Raw genomic sequence first — 18519 nt, 5'->3', positions numbered from 1 at the left:
CTCCTTGAAGATTAAATCATAGTTGTTTAAAGTTTACACAGAGATATACAAGTTTTAAATATATTAACATGACCACAATCTATAATCTACACTGAAATTCTCACTGTAGGAAAAACAGGTAACAAGTGTCTGTAAACAGTTGGAGTAGACTGATGCTTCACAAATCAGATTGGGCACCAAATAAGGATGGTTCTGGGCTAAAAAACAAACAGCCTTTCCACTCTCAGAATATTTAATGACAGATAAGATTTCAGCACAATGAGAAGCATTGAACTATATCTTCAGCAGGAATGAAATGACATTAAAAATTTTGGTCCTGTAACTATAAGAAGACTAGCCAGTGCTTTCACCTGGTGGTTTTCATAGCATATCATTACTCCACTGATTAATATTTTAAAATTCTGAAATATTAAACTCATTAAGTCTCATTTTCACATACTTTAAACCACTTTCTCAGACATTTACAACTTGCATTTACATACGTTAAATAACTTTCTTAGACATTCAAAATTTCCATCAACTTTAAAGTATTTGTTTCCCCCATCCATGCATTTACCAGGAGACAGATTGACAAGCAAGTTCTTTTAAATGAAAGAATCATAAAATGTAAACTGTTAGGTATTAGTAGATTCATTTTGAATCTCATTTAAATCTAATTTTGTTAGATTGGATGTTTCAGTGTGAAGCCAGCAAGATAATGCCTTCTTCAGCAGGGGATCTAGATATCTGTAGAAAAGAACAAAGCCTGGCTTTCATGCATGATATGGACTAACCATGCAGCTGCAGCCTTGTTCAGAGGAGCTGTATAAAGTTTCATAAACTCTGCTAAAATTCTATGGTGACAACATGCTCTGAACATGACAAGAGATCTGAGAGGGGTAAATTTGAGCAGGAAGTATAATCCAATTGGCCTCTATATCAATCAAAATGACAGAGACTTACTGGAAACCTGGGCACCAAGTCTGGGATCCTCCATGCTGTTCTCAAAGACTTTGTAGGGAACAGAGGTTGACAGTCTTTGGATGCCACACAAAACAACATTGTCTTCAGCTGCCACATAAGGCATCATGAAAACTAAACATCAGACTTGTGAGGCCTTTGCTTTTTATTTTTTTATGGAGCAGGAACTTGGAAAAGTAACCTACTTTGGTCAGGCAGAGTAGAGCATTTAACTCAACAGTGTCCAAAGGTTAGGCAGGGATTTATTGTTGGGTGAAGCATGTGGCAATTCATGGTTCAGTCGTCATCATCATCACAGTTGAAATATGATCAAAGGAAAGGCCATTTCTGCATATCTTAGCTACCAACTCCAGATGTCTGGCAAAGAAATAATTTTCATTACATTCCTTAAATCCGTACTCAGCAGAACTCTCTGAGGGCTTTGAGGGAGAACATCTTACTTATTATCGTATTTTTCACTGGAATATTTTTATTGATTAATTAAATTTCCATCTTAGTCATAGGCCCCACTCTCTTCTCCTCCCAATCCTACTCTCTCTCCCATATCCTCCTCCACTCTTCTGCCCCCCTACCTACACACCCCAGCCCCTGTAGTCTTATGATGATTGAGTTTGTGTTACTCCCCTGTGGTCAGTTAGATAAGTTCTATCAGGGTAAAGTGATCAACAAACATACAGTATAATCCAGGTCCACTCCATTAACTAGTGTGCCCCCATAAAACCTAATCAGCACATCAGCTACTTATATGTAGAGGAGCTAGGTTGAGACCCTGTATTGTGCTTGGTGGGTGCATCAGACTTCTTAGAACCCTCTGGGGCCTGGTTGATTGACCCTGATGATCTTCTTGTGATGTTCCTGTCACACAAATATAAATGAATAAATATACAGACATAACCAACTGAGTCGATTCTTTAGTCTTTAGTATTGCTTTCATGTGATTGGAAAAACATAAGCCCTCAGCTCAAATGGAAAAAAAATAGAATTTCTTCTATAAATTTGAGAGTCTGTGAACACAATTTAGGCTATCACAAATTCCATGATACAATGTGGAAGCAGCTTCATGAATTTTCATAGTAACAGAATATATAAAGAAAACTATAAATCCAATAAAGCACTGGAAACCTCAGAGAGGATGTTGACAGTAAAATGGAGCAAGTTATCATATAGGCCCAAGATGGCTATGTGATGTCATTCTTGTCTTTTAGATTAGCAAAAGCTAGGAATGTGCTGGGTTACTACATTCTAAAATTATTTTATTCATCATCTCAGCTATAGCATATCTAGATAGATAGAAAGATAGATAGATAGATAGATAGATAGATAGATAGATGATAGAGATACAGATGCAGATACAGATATAGATATAGGCATCATCTTAACCATAACTTGTCCAAGAAATGGCTACTCAGGGTGCTACAGGTAGCCTGGGCTATGTTAATGAGCCTCTCAAACTACAACATTGCAATCTCTCCACATCAATGATTTTTTTATAGCCAGTCTTTGTAGACACAGCTCTGTCCAGGAGTTCTCATTGATACATGCATACATTCCTACAGTTCAATATTTAGTATGGGATAATCCTTAAGGAAGACAAGTTCTCTTTCTCTATGTTGTTGCTAATTGCCTGCTTTTGCCCAATAGATTCTTTCTTAACAGAACATCTAGCCACAGATCCCAGACTAACGTGGTACAACCAAATGGAATTTCTTTCTGGTGATGGCAGGTCAGAAAGCAGAATCCTTCCTTCAGTAGAACCCAGTGGATTTCAGGCTAATGATTTCTGTTAAGCTCCCTCTGTTAGGGTCACCCAGATTCTTATCTACTAAAGGTTTGAAACAAGCTTCTGAGGACCCAACCCCAAGCACTGAAGGCTATGTGTGACACAGTTCAACTCACCTACCTGCAACAAAGTACCACTTTCTCCCATTATGAGCACTTTTGTACTGTCTTAATGTATTTTGGGTTTTCCTCTTTTTTATATGCTATTTTAAATTACTTTTCCCCCCTGCCTTACCTAGAAAACTCTACTCATTCATTTAATTTGCAAGCTTAGAGAAACACCTTTCCATTACTAATTTTTAAATACTTTTTGAGTTTTTGTAAAGATTTAATAAATTTTACATTATGTTTATGAGTGTTTTGCCTACAAGTTTTTGTGTGTACCACTTGTATGCAGTGTCCCTTCAGAGGCCAGTGGAGGACATGGATCCTTTAGAACTGGTGATACACACTATTAGAACCTAAAACTGGCTACTGTGACTTGAATCAGGGTCCTCCACAAGAGCAGCAACTAGTCATAACATATCAGTCATTTTTCAAACCCAAGAACACTATTTTGCACATGCTTATTTATTCTTATTTCATTTATTCGAGAGCTCACCTTCTTATATATGTGTGAATACCACAGGTGTCCTTGGTGACCAAAGATGCCAGAAAGGATCTTGTGAATTGGAGTTAAACATGTTTCCAAGGCCACCCTGTGGGCACTGAGAACTGATACTAGCTTTTATTCAAAGGGGTCTATACCACAAAAAGACAATTTAACACTAGGAATGCACATAAACTTGTTAGAATTTTCAAAAGTGAGTATGACATTGAATCATTACAAAAGAAAAGGTTGTGAAGCTCTTACTTATTATATTCCTAGTGAACACCTTAGTGACTCTTTTATAACCCAGGGCTTCCATGAGCTGAAATGTCATAAGCACCTATGTATTCAGTAGTCATAAGATACAAAGAAGTGATATTTTACGCACACAATGTACACCAAAAAATATTAGAAACAGTTAAATTTCTGAGAGTTTAGGAGCCATTCCATGACGTTCCTGACTTGTCAGGGGCTTATTCACACAAGATTTACATGTAACAGGAAAAGTCAAAGGCTAGGACCTCTAGAGTCCTGTATTTGATAAAGACTTTTTGAGAAAAATGTACTGACAATACCCATCCTTCTATCCCTCGGGTTTAGACTGAAATGGAGAAACTATCAATATTTGCTGACCTTATACTTTGCCATTGAAGAGATCAACGAGGACTCAAACCTGCTTCCCAATATGACCTTGGGTTTTCACATCTACAATGCCTTTAATTCTAACAAAATGACCTTGAAGGGCCCTCTGATGTGGCTGTCTGGAAGAAGTGAGTATATCCCTAACTACAAGTGCAACACTCAACACAAAGCTCTAGGAATCATTTCAGGAAAAAAGCCGGAATTTTCTGCTGCAATTGAAACACTTTCAGAGCTCTACAATGTCCCACAAGTAAGTTAGAAACATATTTTTAAGCACAACCACATCTTAGACCTGACTGAAACAAACAAACCAACAAAAGAACAATAACAGAAGAAACAAAAGAAAACAGAAAAGTGGATTATGTTTACTGTAGGCAGATTTCAAATAGTAGTGAACAAATTATTTTGATTTAGCAATAGTTAACAAATGACAGAGTGTGGTGAAAACCATGGACAGCAAATTCTGGGAATTTCTAAGCAGATCACTTAGTAGTATCCATGATTCTATCTTCAAACAAACGATTGTGTACTGTGGATACTCAGTCTGCATTTGACTATAAGTCAAATTCTACAGCAAAGATTCCTAACTACCCAATCTAGCATATAAACATCTTAAAATTCCTATGGTTGTCAATACTGGACATATGGAAAAAGAAAGTGGAGGAAATGTAACTAAGTTTTTGGAACAATGTTTAATGCCATCACCGATGAAAATCTTTCAAGGAATTAATGATCTCATTCAGGAAAGTAGATCTTAGAATAGCAGTCACGGAGACCAACCACTTAGCTGTATCATCACAAATGACTCTTGCCAGGCTACACTGAAGAAATGCATCTGTCATCAGGCATTACTACAAACAAAAAATACTTGGTGACAACAAGAATCAGCAATAATCAAGATTAAAAAACCCACATGGTAACTCATTGTTATCACTCAGTTAAACAATTCATCAATGTATTTTAAGTTAAGTTAATAAAAATAAAAGACAATAATTTTCATCTGTCTGAGATTTGTCTCTATCAAATCTAACAAGAGGGATGATACAATAAGCCCTGGCAATGAGGCCCCAGGTCATCACAACTTGCACCATTTTAACTTAGGAAACTGAATCTCTAAAAACTTTGTTAGTCTCTTTCTGTATTTGCTTTTATAAAGGTGAAGGTTCTCTGAAATATGGTGTTATGTGATTAATGTTAATGCTTTCTGCAGTTTTCTCTACATCAGGTACTCTTTTGCATTGTTAATGCAACAAGAGAGATCTTTCGTGCCTTTCAAAGCCAGTGAACAGCTTATTGTTTACTTCTTGGCTGCTGCAGACACCTTAGTAACTTTGGAGCCTATGGTATTTGTAAAAGACTGTATTCCACCACATAATTTAGGGACAGGCTAATTTCACCGAAGACATTCTCCTTAACAGTATTCAGTCCTTTAACCTTCATATTTGAATAATGAAGTCACTTCCTCACACAGGGTGATGATTCCAAATACCTGAAACTCAGAATCACTTTTTTTCTTTGCTTCCTCAGGTCACATATGGACCATTTGATTCCATGCTTAGTGACAAAGATACATTCCCATTTCTTTATCAGATGTCTACTAAAGACAGAGGTCTAGCCCAAGGGCTAATCTCTTTATTACTCCACTTTGGCTGGAAGTGGGTGGGGCTCATTGTTTCTGATGATCAGAGAGGAAGGGAGTTTCTCTCTGACCTGAAAGTAAAGATGGTGTCAGAAGATATCTGTGTGGCTTTTGCAGAAAAACTCCCAGAGAATTGGAATGAAAATGTAAAATATGATTATGGTTTGCTGAACTTGAAACAACATACAGGAGTAAATGTGAATTTATTCTATGGTGATATGGATGACTTGCTGTTCTTCTGTGTAAACATCCATATCTTTGTCACCAGAAAGAGGGTGTGGATCTTTGCAAAGCCACACTCGACATACTTAGAGTCTATACTAAATGAAAAGCATGTTTTGATAAACCTATTCAGTGGAAGCTTCTCATTTTTAAAAAAGAGAACTATCCCTGGCTTCAAGCACTTTCTTGAGGCCCTTACACCCTCCCATTACCCAGGAGATGTTTACTTCTCTAAGTTCTGGATTGACAATTTTAATTGTTCACCTCCTGCTTCAGGATGTGGAAATCATAAACCTTGTCCAGTGAATATTTCCCTAAAGACTAACGATAAAATAAATGATATGGTGACTATTTCTGAGCCCAGCTATTCCATATGGAGTGCAGTGTATGCAGTGGCCCATGCCCTGCATAAAATGCTATTAAGCAAAACTGAAATGGAATCTAAAGAAGACAGAAACACAGACTGGCTTCTACCATGGCAGGTAAGCCTCACTCATAAGCAGGGGAAGGTGAGAATCTTACATTATTAGTAAGTAATTTGCTGTGGTCAAGCCAATAAAACATTTTCATCTTATAATTCAAAGTATAAGTGTCTGCTAGTTTTCCCTCCAGGGATTTTATGTGTGTCATTAAGTTGCTTGTATGAGATGTCTCAAACTTCTTTCTGGCAGCACTTTGTGCTATGAACTTCCTCTTGGCACTGCTTTCATTTTGTCCCATAAGATTTTATTACTATTGTTCTGTAGTACAACTTGAAGTCAGGTATGGAAATGCCTCCAGAAGTTCTTTTATTATACAAAAAGTTTTAGCTATTCTGTTGTGTGTGTGTGTTCCATATGAAGTTGAAAATTGTTCTTTCAAGGTCTGTGAAGAATTGTATTGGTATTTTGATAGTAATTGCATTGAATCTGTAGATTGCTTTTAGTAGGACTGTCATTTTTACTATGTTCATTTGACCAATCCATGAGCATGGGTGATATTTCCATCTTCTGATGTCTTTTTCAGTTTCTTTTTTCAGAGATGTGAAGTTCTTGTCACAGAGGTCTTTCTCTTGCTTGGGTAGTTACCCCAAGATATTACTTCTGGTTATTATGATGTATGCTGTTTTCCTGATTTTTTATAAGCCCATTTATCATTTATAGTCACGTGGACTACTGATTTTATATGTTAATTTTATAACTTATAAAATTCTTCTTAGCACTGCTTTCATTGTGTCCCAGAAGATTAGGCATGTTGCCCCTTCATTTTCATTGAATTCTTGAAAATCTTTAATTTATTTCTTCCCTGACTCAGTGGCCACTGAGTTTTTCAGTTTCCATGAGTTTTTTTGTTTTGTTTTGTTTTGTTTGTTTCTTTTTTTTTTTTTTTTTAGGTTTTCTCTTGTTTCCATTGTTATTGATATCTAGCTTTAATCCTTGGTGGTCTGATAAGATAAAAAGGTTATTTCAACTTTATTGTACCTTTTGAGGCTCACTCTCTGTCCAAGTCAATGGGCAATTTTGGAGAAGCTTCTGTAAGTTGCTAAAAAGAAGGTATATTCTTTTTGTCTGGGTAAAAATTCTATATATGTCTGTTAAATCTATTTGATCTGTGCATATGTTAGTGTAACTGTTTCTCTATTTTCTGTCTTCATGACCTGTACTTTAGTGAGTGTGGGGTTTTGAAGTCTCCCTCTATTACTGTGGCTGTATTAGTGTATAATTTAAGCTTCAGTAATGTTACTTTTACAAATGTAGGTGCCTTTGTATTTGGAGCAAAATATTCAAAATTGAGACATCATCTTGGTGTATTTTTTTCTATTATATGTATCCTTTTGCTATGATATGTGTCCTCTTATATCTGTTTTGAATAAATTCAGTTAAAAGATCATTTTATTAGATATTACGATGGCTTCTTTCAACTTTCATCTTGGGTCAGTTTCCTTGAAAAACCTATTTCCATCCCTTCACTCTGAGGTAATGTCTTCCTTTGTTTTTAAGATTTTTTTGTATGCAGCAAATTGACAAGTCCTGTTTTATGCATCCACTGTGTTAGTCTGTGTTTTTTTATTGAGGGACTGTGTCTATAGATGTTGAGTGATACTAATGATTAATGATTGCTAGTGCCTGTTATTTTGATTTTTAAGATTGCAGCAAGTTTTTGTGTTTCTGTACGTTTGGTTTTGCAGCAGTGGTGTTATTTATTTTCTGTCTTTCTCTGGGTGTTCTTTACTTTCTTTGGTTGGGCTTTTCCTTCTAGTATCTTCTTTACAGTTGTGAAGCATAGACACTGGCATTTTCTAGTCCACAGCATGACCTCTCACTTGCTGTGACGTCACTACAGTCAAATCCTTAGTAACCATGTACACTGGGTGTTGCCATTTTGGATCCTCTTCAAATCTACATCTTCTAAATGGAAATATTATTTTCTGGTCCTGGAGAAAGACAGAGGACCTTTTTTTCAACTAAGGAAATGCTACACACTATACTATCTTGCATCTCACAGACAATATTTCTACTTGTGTTCAGTAGCTTTTGCATTATTTCTATGGGGAATAATTTTAATCTCTCTAAACAACTGGGAAGACAAATAAACAAACTAAGCACTTTCAAAAAGAAAGCCATGTTAGAGAAAGGGAAAATGAAATTTTCTTTAAAGTCAGCCAGTAATCTGTGTGGGCCACTCATATTATATGATGTCTTTCTTCAGCTTCATCCATTTCTGAGAAAAATTAAATTTATAAATGCTGCTGGAGATGAAATAAGCTTTGATGAGAACAAGAATATTAGGGAAATGTATGACATACAAAACTTTATTGCATATAGTTTTCGAAATGCATTACTACTTAAAGTGGGAGAGTTTGTCTTCAAGAGTGCACAAGATCAAGGCTTTTTCATCAATGAAGTTCTGATTCAATGGCCAAGCAACTACAAACAGGTCTGGAAATTTTTTAGTATTTAATATGAAGGGAATTATTTGTGAAAAAATATAAAAAAATGATTGTGTAATGATTCTTTAACCCTTTAAAATAATTGTGAAATTTTAATTCTTAGCTCTATTGTGACTGTGACCTTGTGTGTGGATGTTCATGCACATGAGCACGTGTGCTTCTTAAGTCCACAGTAAACTGTGGTTATCTTTTTCAGTTGCTGTCAACTTTATTTTTATCTGTGTGAAACCTGTACTTTCTGATTTTGCTGAAAACAGTGGCCAGCATTACCTAGGTTCTCTCTCTATCTTCATGATCATAAAGTTTGGATGACAGGCCTATTTTTCTGCACCCAGCTTGTCTTCCATCCTTTCATCATGATCAAATTCACATTTTCCTGCTTATGTGGCAAGCATGTTAAATACTACAACATTTCTTTAGTTCTGTTTGATGACTTTAAATCAGAAATAAACCAATATTTCAGAACTACATATATGTATATATACATAAATACACATACAAATGCATACATAAGGTCAGTTAATTCCTTAGCTAGAATTAGATGAATTGAATTTAAATGTTTGTGTTTGTTCATAATGCAGTGAATGAATAATTGAGAGCTCATGGTTATATGGTGGTATGTATGAGTGTTTCTATATGTAAACATGCACATGCACAGAAACTTATGAAATTTTCTCATATGTTGATTATACAGGCTAGCTGAGGCTCAAGCATTCTTCCATTCACACAACTCATGTTCAAGTATATCAATAATTCTACAAGGTTGTGCGCTAGCATAAACAATAAATTATGGATTTGGACACAAGACATTTCTGTAAAGAATGTATATGAGCTGCCCAATATGTGTGTGTCAGGAACTGAACTCATATTTCAGTGCAAGAGCTGTATGCGCTCTTAACAGCTGATCCAGTTATCCAGAAACACATTACTGTTAATATGTACATATTCATTAGACAGAAACTGAATCCAAACCAAGGCAGAAAAGAGGTCTAAGATGGAAATATTTCCTGTCCTACAAAATTTCTAACATATAACAAACTAAAATTGCATTAGAATTGTGTTATGTGATTATCTAAGAATGCAACTGCTGAAAATCCCATTTGATGACTATACTATCGTTTGAAAAGAAAGGCATAGAACAATCCCTAGCATTGGGAGTCAAGTGTAAAAGTCACAATAACAGAGTATAATTCACCAATGGCCAAACCATTTCACAAGAAAATTGAACTTCCTTTTGAAGCTGAATCAGAGTGCATGGGTGTTACTACAAGACTGGAAATATAAAGGTAGAAACAATGTTGCTTGGAGGCAAGTATGATTGGATTCTTGTCTTAAAATCCAAATGTCCCAAAATTCATACAATAAAATGAGTTCAGGCTTACTGCCTCACTGAAGAGAATATCTTGATGTCCTACACATTTCACACAAAATAGACACAGTAGTGAGTCATAGTTTGGTCACCAAAAAGGGATGTTGAACATTTAGTATTGAAAAGTGTGGTAAGTTTAAATCTCCATTCCACATTCCCACATTAAAACCTCAGAGTTCCTCATAAACAAATACAATTTCCATAGGTTACATGTATTTAGCCTAAACTATTTTAAACTGATGTTTAATATCATGACCAGTTTTTCTGTGCTGCCTTCAGACTCCTCAATCTGTATGTACACAGAGCTGTGGTCCAGGATTCTGGAAAGTTCTACAAAAAGAAAGACCGGTCTGCTGTTTTTCTTGTGCATTTTGTCCAGAGCAGCACATTTCCAACCAGACAGGTAGAAAAATAATGTTTTTACTCAAAATGCTTGGGAATGGAGATGGGGAAAGTTAAGAAGTGACCTTGGTGTCCTAATGTAGTGCTGTTCCATATGTCTCTAACACTCATCCCCAAATCCATTAATCATTGCTGAAGCCACACAATGTGTGAATTTAGAGTGGCAATTCTCATGGTGTTGTGTCATATGCACCCTACTTTACAAAACCTGCCTTTTGGTGCATGGAATGGCCATCTCAGTTCTTGCAGTGCTCCATGCTATGAGTTCCCCATTAAATGTGAGATCTCCTGTTGTCCAGGATCAATTTGTATTTCTGTGATTAACAAACCTAATGATTCTTGCCTTAAAATAACTCCAGGAAAAGTTTATGTCTAATTGTTTCTGAATGCGCAAGAAACTGATCTGAATTTACAGCACAGTTGTCATTTTCAGTATAAACAATAGAAAAAGCAAGTCTTTGTGAATGAAAAGATGGCTGCCTGTTTAGGGTTGTGGTCAACCATGTGATAACATATATAATAATATCATATGGAATGAGCAGGTCGCATTTTTATATACAAAAACACACACAAATACACAAACGCATTTAATGAAAAAAGAGCCCATATATTTGAGAGAGAATAAATATAAGTTGGGTCAGGCAGAAGGTTTAGAGCAATGAAAAAGAAGAGGCATAAAGAGGTAATTATACTATTTTTAAAATGAAATTTTTTATGAAAAAAATTAAAAGTCAGAAGGGAAATACATCAATATAATGATGAGAATCTACTATTTATTATATTAAAAAAGGCCAATTCTTAGACAACCATAATACAAACAGGACTTTTATATATTATTGCAAATGATCAAATGTTGAAAAATTAATTAAATATCTTTATATTCTATGATCTAATGCTATCATAGGTCAAATTCCTTGCAGAGTGACACATGACTTCAATTCCTATATTAAAAAGATATGGAGATAGCAGGCAGCCTTGCCTTGTCCCTGATTTCAGTGGGATTTATTTGAGTTTCTCTCTGTTTAGGTTATTGTTGGCTATAGGGTTGCTGTATATTTACTTTACTATGTTTAGGTATGTGCTTTGTGTCCTTGATCTCTCCAAAATTTTATATATGAACATGCGTTGGATTTTTGGCTTCCATAGAAATGATCATGTGGTTCTTTTACTTCTCTTTGTTTATGTGGTAGATTAAATTGATGGAATTCTATAGACTGATCCACTCCCGCATGTTTGGGATGAAGCCTATATGATAGTGGTGGATGATATCTTTTATGTGTTCTTGTATTTGGTTTGTGAGTATTTTACTAAGTATTTTTGTGTCAGTGTTCATGATGGAAATTGGTCTGAAGTTCATGTCTTTCTTGGGTCTTGACTGTGACATAACTGGCTTCATAGAATCAATTTGTTAATGTTCCTTCTGTTTCTTCTTTTGTGGGATAGTTTGAAGAGTATTTGTATTTACTTTTCTTTGACGGTCTTGTCGAATTCTGAGCTGAAACCATCTGGCTCTGGGCTTTTTTGGATGGGGACTTTTGATGACTTCCTGTATTTCCTTAGGGAAGATAGGACATTTTATTTACTTGATCTTGATGTAACTTTGGTAAGTGCAATCTATCAAGAATGTTGTCCATTTTATATAGATATTAAATTTCTGTGGTGTGTAAGCTTTTGAAGTAAGACCTAGTGATTCCTTTGATTTCCTCGGTTTCTGTCCTATCACCGTTTTTTATTTTGTTCATTTGGATAGTGTCTTTCTGCCTTTTAGTTAGTTTGGCTAAGAGTTTGTCTCTCTGGTTGATATTCTCAAAGAACCAGCTCTTGGTTTTGTTGATTCTTTGAATCATTTCATTTCTAGTATGCTGATTTCAGCACTGCAGCACTGAATTTGATTATTTCCAGATGTTTACTCCTTTTGGCCCTGTGTACTTTTTTTTTAGGTCTTTCAGTTGTATCATTAGATTGCTTGTATGAAATGTCTCAAATTCCTATACGAAGGCACTTAGTGGTATGAATTTTCCTCTTAGCACTGCTTTCATTGTGTCCCATAAGTTGGGCATGTTGTGCCTTAATTTTCATTGAATGCTAGAAAATCTTTAATTACTTTCTTTATTTCTTCAATGACACCTGTTATTGAGTTGTTCAGGTTCCATGTGTATGTGTAGACATTTTGTTCTTTCTGTCGTTGTTGAGGTTCAGATTTAATACATGGTGGTGTAATTGGATCCAAGGGATTATTTCAGTCTTATTGTATCTGTTAAGACTTGCTTTTTGCCTGAATATATGTTCAGTTTTGGAAAAAGTTCCTTGATTTGCAGAGAAGAAGACATATTTGTGTCTGGTGAAAATTTCTGAGGACTTCTATTAGGTATTTGATTCATGACCTATATAAGCTTCATTATTTCACTGTTTAGCTTCTGTGACAATGATCTGTCACTTGGTGAGAGTGAGGTGTTGACGTTTACCATTATTACTGATGTTGGGACTGATGTGTGATTGAACCTTAGTAATGTTTCTTTTACAAATGCAGGTGCCCTTCTATTTGGGGCATAGTTGTTCAAGATGTTGTTGTCCTCATGGTGGATTTTTCTATGATGAGGACGAAATATCCTTCACTTCTCTTTTGATTAATTTTGGTTGGAAGACTATTTTATTAGATATTAAGATGGTACTGCCACTTTCTCCTTGGGTCCCTTTGATTGGAAAACAATTTTCAAGTACTTTACTCCAAGGTAGTGTGTATCTTTGGGGCTGAAGGGTGTTTATTGTAGGCAGTAGAATGTTGGCTGTTGTTTCCATTACTATTCTGTTAGCATGTGTCTTTTTATTGGATTTCTCATTCCATTGATGTTGATAGATATTAGTCACCAATGAATTTCAATTCCTTTTATCATGATGTTATTGTGGATAGTGTGTTTGTGTATTTGTTTTCTTTTGATTTTTTTCTGATGTTACATATATCGTGTATTTTGTGGGTGTAGTTGATCTCATTGGGTTGGAGTTTTCCTTCTAGTAGCTTCTCAAGGTCATGGATAGTGCATAGATATTGTTTTAATTTAGTTTGTCATGGGATAACTTGTTTCCTCCTCTCTGTTGCTTGTAAATTTTGCTGAGTACAGTAGTCTGCTTTGGCATCCGTGGTCTCTTTGCATCTGCATGACATCTTCCCAGGACCTTCTGGGTTTCATACCCTCTGGTGGAAAGTCTGGTTTGATTCTGATAGGTCTGCCTTTATATGTCACTTGATCTTTTTCCTTTGTTGCTTTTGATATTTCTTTCTTCATTGTGTAGATTTATTGTTTTGATTATTTTATGGCAAGAGAATGTTCTTTTCCGGCCTAGTCTATTTGGGATACTGTAAGTCTCTTGTAAGTTTAAGGTTATCTCTTTCATAAGGTTGGAGAAATTTTCTTCTATGATTTTATTAAACGTATATTCTGCACCTTAGAGCCTGGAGTCATCTATTTAGTCTATTCCTATTGTTCTTAAGTTTCACATTTTCATTGAGTCCTTGAACTGTTATGGTTTTACATTTTCTTTGAGAGAAAAATCAGTTTTTCCAATTGTATCTTCAATGCCTGAGATTCTCTCCTCCATTTCTTATCTTTTGTGGGTGATGCTTATCTCTGTGTTATTTGATCTCTTCTCTAAGTATTCCATCTCCAGAGTTTTCTCTGTGTTTCCTTATTGAGTCAAATTCCATTTTCAAGAATTGAATGATTTTAATAATTTACTTCATCTGTTTAATTATGGTTCTTGTCTATGATGGCCTCTCTTTGTTTTCCTTTTATTTCCCTGTATTTCTTTGAGACGTGTTCTTTTCCTCTTTATATGTCTCTAATAACTGTATAAACATAGATTTAATGTCCTTTTTCTGTGTTTCATCTGTATTAGAATATCCATTGCTCTCAGGGGTGGGTTCTGGTGGAGCTAGGATGTCCCAGTTTGTGTTGACTGTGTTTCTCTGTTGGCCTTTAGCCATCTGGTTGTCTGTAGCCTTACCTGTTTCTTCCTGGAAACTGCAACAAAGACTGGATCCTCCTGTTTTTGGAGTTTAGAGTAGTTATCAGGAAGATGTCAAATGTGCAGTGGCTCAAGAATGGGTGCATCTTAAGATACAAAGAATGACAGCATCTTGAAGGGGAAGGCACAGGGCAGTATATGGACACAGAAACTTGTAGGGGCTGGTGAATTGAAGGAGAGGGGTGTGCATGCACTGGAACCCTGAATTTTGAGGTACAGGTACTGGTGCCCCAGGTTGCAGGTACCTCAGGTTGCGTCCCTGGGATTCCTCAGAATAAAGCTGGGGTGCAACTTACAGGCCTGCCCCAAACTGTGTTCCCTGTACTCAGATTCCTCTGAGATCTGTTTTCTTGGATCTGGGATCTCTGAAATTCTATTGTTCACCTGCTGTCCATGGAGTGACTAGAAGAACAGTGGCTTGGTGGCTGGAATGCTCTCCCAGTAATCATGAAGCTAGCACACAGGGAGCAGGAGGAATCTGAAGTCTGGCTGCTAGAGCACAGAGTCCCTGGATATGGGGATCCAAACTCACTGGAATATGTGAAGGGGCAGGTGGTCCAAAATTTACTACTCCTGGATCCATGAGATGGCCACAGGGGGCCTAGATCAGATCAACTCCATTCCATGGATGACCTGTCCAAATCAGGAAGCAGCAAAGTTGATGCTCTGGATCTAACCACCTGTCCATACACTGGTCTCAGATTATCTGAATCTCTGCCCCTCAGATATTGGGCACACTGGTCTCCACCATATTGAAGTCTCCATTTCTTGATCTTTCATCCTTCTTTTCTTTTTTTTTTTTTTTGAATTTTATTTTTTTCTTATCAGTTACATTTTATTAACTCTGTATCCCATCTGTGTCCCGCTCCCTCATTCCCTCCCAGTCCCTCCCTCCCTCCCTCATTTCCACCGTGCCCTTTCCCAAGTCCACTGATATGGGGGGACCTCCTACCCATTCATCTGATCCTGTTTTATCAGGTATCTTCAGGACTGGCTGCAAAGCCCTCCTCTGTGGCCTAACAAGTTTGCTCCTCCCTTGGGGGGTGGGGAGGCCAAAGAGCTAGTCATTGAGTTCCTGTTAGAAATAGTCCTTGTTCCCCTCACTTTGGGAAACCAATTGGTTACTGAGCTACCACAGGCTACATCTGAGCAGAGGTTCTAGGTTATATCCCTACATGGTCCCTGGTTGAATGTCAGTCTCAGAAAAGACCCTGTGCCCAGATATATTTGGTCCTTGTGGACCTCCCATCCTTTCCCCATCAGACTAACTCCCCTTCTTTCTTATGATTCCCTGTACTCTGCCAAAGGTTTGGTCATGAGTCTTTGCTTTGTCATCCTTCTTTTCTTTTTTGGTGGGAGCCTTTTGTGAACTTTTGAATTTCCTCATGGGTCTGTTTAGGTCTATTTGGATTGTTGAATTCATCTCTGAATAATGGTTGCTTAGGCAAATCTAAAACTTATCCATTTCATGTACATTTTTAAGCTTACTGGAATATAGTATGTTTTAAAAATATTTCCTTAGAATATTCTGAATTTTGTTGGTTTCTGTAGTAATGTTTTTCTGTAAATTCTGATTCTGTTAATTTGAGTACTGTATTTTTTTTCTTTAATTTACTTGATCTATGGGTCTGTCAATTTTGTTTATCTTCAGAAAGAGCCAGCTCTTCCTTTCGTTAATTCTATGTATTGTTTTCTTTGTTTCTGTTTCATTCATTTCTATTACAATGTTATTATTTCTTTCTATTATATTATTAATTTGTTTGTGTACTATCAAGCTTCTGCTCACACCTCTCCTCCCAGACCCTCTCTCTCACCTCACCTCCCAACCCAATGTGCCCCTTCTATATTTCTTTAAAAAAAAAAAACAAAAGTCTCCCATGGATATCAACCAGCCTTGACATTTAAAGTTGCAATAAGATTATGCACAACTTCTGTTATTGAGGCTACACAAGGCAGTTTTAGTCTTTCTGTTAGGTGTCCCCATAAAGACCAAGCTGCACAACTTGGTCTTTATGTGCAGGGAGCCCAGATCTGTCCCATGCATGCTCTATTGTTGGCTGTTCATTCTCTGTGAGCTTGTTCCAGGAGCCTTTCTGTGGGACAAACCTGAGCATGGAAAGGAGAGGTGTTTGTCTACAGGGTGCTCCAGAGAGCAGATCAGGGGTCAGCAAGGAGAGGGAATTAGTCAGCTGAGGTGGTTAGGGGAATATAGAAGCTGATTCCTAAAATTTATACATTTCTTTGGCTCTGACTTATTGCTGACAAGGCTCTTGTTTGTTTTTAGAAGTTTCACAGTACAAACACAGATTAATGATTATACAAGTGGTATAGAATGGGTGTTTGATTTTTTTTCATAATCCAGGGATAAAAGCTCAGTTACAATTTTAAAAGTACATACAGAGCATATTTGATTATCATTATTAGCCCTATAACTCTACTTTAAGGAATCTAAAGAATGTCTCCTTCAAAGAAAACACATTTAATATGTGAGAGCCTGCTTTTAGGTTGGAATTGTTTACAGTATCAGTGCAGTCCAGAGAAACAGAAAATATTTTAACTAATCTTTTTATGCATAGCAAATACAAATAAATATCTCCTTTTACTATATGTATCATCATCTATGCTACAATGTAGAAAAAAAGTTTATTTAAGTCAATCTATTTTATTTACTGGGTTTCGTTCCATAAGGAGTATACCCTCTTTGATCTTTTATCTTTAAGCTACATTTTCCAGGAGCTCTAAGCCTATAATAAAAGCATCTTAAATCGATACCTGAATATCCAGGCCTCTCAGGGTTAGCATATTGCCTTTGTTTACCCTGCACCAATATACTATTTAGGGGCACATACCCCAAGAAAACTCCTGAAATAATGGCTTCATCTCTCTATATGGCTACTTCTGCTTAATAATCTCCAGGGCATAAAGAACTTTTGCAAACAGTGGACAAATAAAGTTAAGTTTAGTATTTTCATAAGACTCAGGTATCATCAGGACAGGCTGCATTGTCTTCCTCTATGGCCTGGTAAGGCTGCTTCCCGTTCAGGGGTGGTGATCAAAGAGCCAGCCACTGAGTTTATGTCAGAGACAGTCCCTGTTTCCCTTACAATGCAGCCAGTCCTGATGAGACCAGATAGGCTATGGTCAGAGGGAAGGGGAGGAGGACATCACTATCAGCACACTTGGAGAGGAGAATGGGAGAAAATGAGGGTGGGAGGGTGTGGAGGGAATAAGCAAAGGAGCTATAGCCAAGCTACAAAGTGAATAAAGTATAATTAATTTCAAAATGCCTAATTTTTTTTGACAATGGTCATTTGTTTCATTCTTTTTTTTCTTCCATTTCATATTTTACTCCTTTCTTTTTTTTTTTTTTTCAATGCACTTTATTCAGGAACATTGAACAATCCTCGGACCCCGGGGAAAGCCAGCCCACAGCTTAAATAGCCTCTGGGTAGCCAACCCAGGCGTGCCACGGGGGCAATGCAGATAGGTCCACATACATGGAAGCAAGCCAGATCCTCGGCCTTAGCCAAATGTGGAGTTGTTCGTGACAGAGAGCACTCACCATCAGGAAGGTGGAAGGCGGAAACCAGCTCCATCTTTAAGGCATAGCATTCCGCAGCTCTCTACAGTTCCCCCTTTTTGTTTTAGACGCATCAGGCAAGAGTAGAGGTCTGATCTCTGATATTAGAAATAAATTGGGACTTTGTACTGATGTTCATTTAGGTGTCATCCACCCAAAGAGCATCAGACCCGTCCGATACCTTTTTCTCAGAGGCGGGACCTGGGGCATCAACCCACATGCAATCAGACATGCTCTTCTCTGGGTCCAAAGCGGCTGACCCTGAGTGCAGTGCTTAGCCTCGCATCCTGAGCGTATCATTTTAGCTTTTTATGGTATCCAACCATGCTTGGGGAGACTGTCCTGCTTCAATGGCTGTAAAGGCCTGAATGATCATGGCTGCATC

General features: G+C 36.9%; 1 pseudogene; it reads right to left on the bottom strand.

Annotated features, from left to right (window-relative positions):
- LOC132651104 (zinc finger protein 709-like) overlaps positions 1–18519 on the bottom strand; it is a 193226-nt pseudogene that overhangs the window by 109421 nt on the left and 65286 nt on the right.

The sequence above is a fragment of the Meriones unguiculatus genome (genome assembly GCF_030254825.1).
Source record: "Meriones unguiculatus strain TT.TT164.6M chromosome 13 unlocalized genomic scaffold, Bangor_MerUng_6.1 Chr13_unordered_Scaffold_40, whole genome shotgun sequence".
NCBI classification, from domain to species: domain Eukaryota; kingdom Metazoa; phylum Chordata; class Mammalia; order Rodentia; family Muridae; genus Meriones; species Meriones unguiculatus.
Note: the sequence above shows the minus strand (reverse complement) of the source record. Positions and strands in the feature narration are given on the sequence as shown.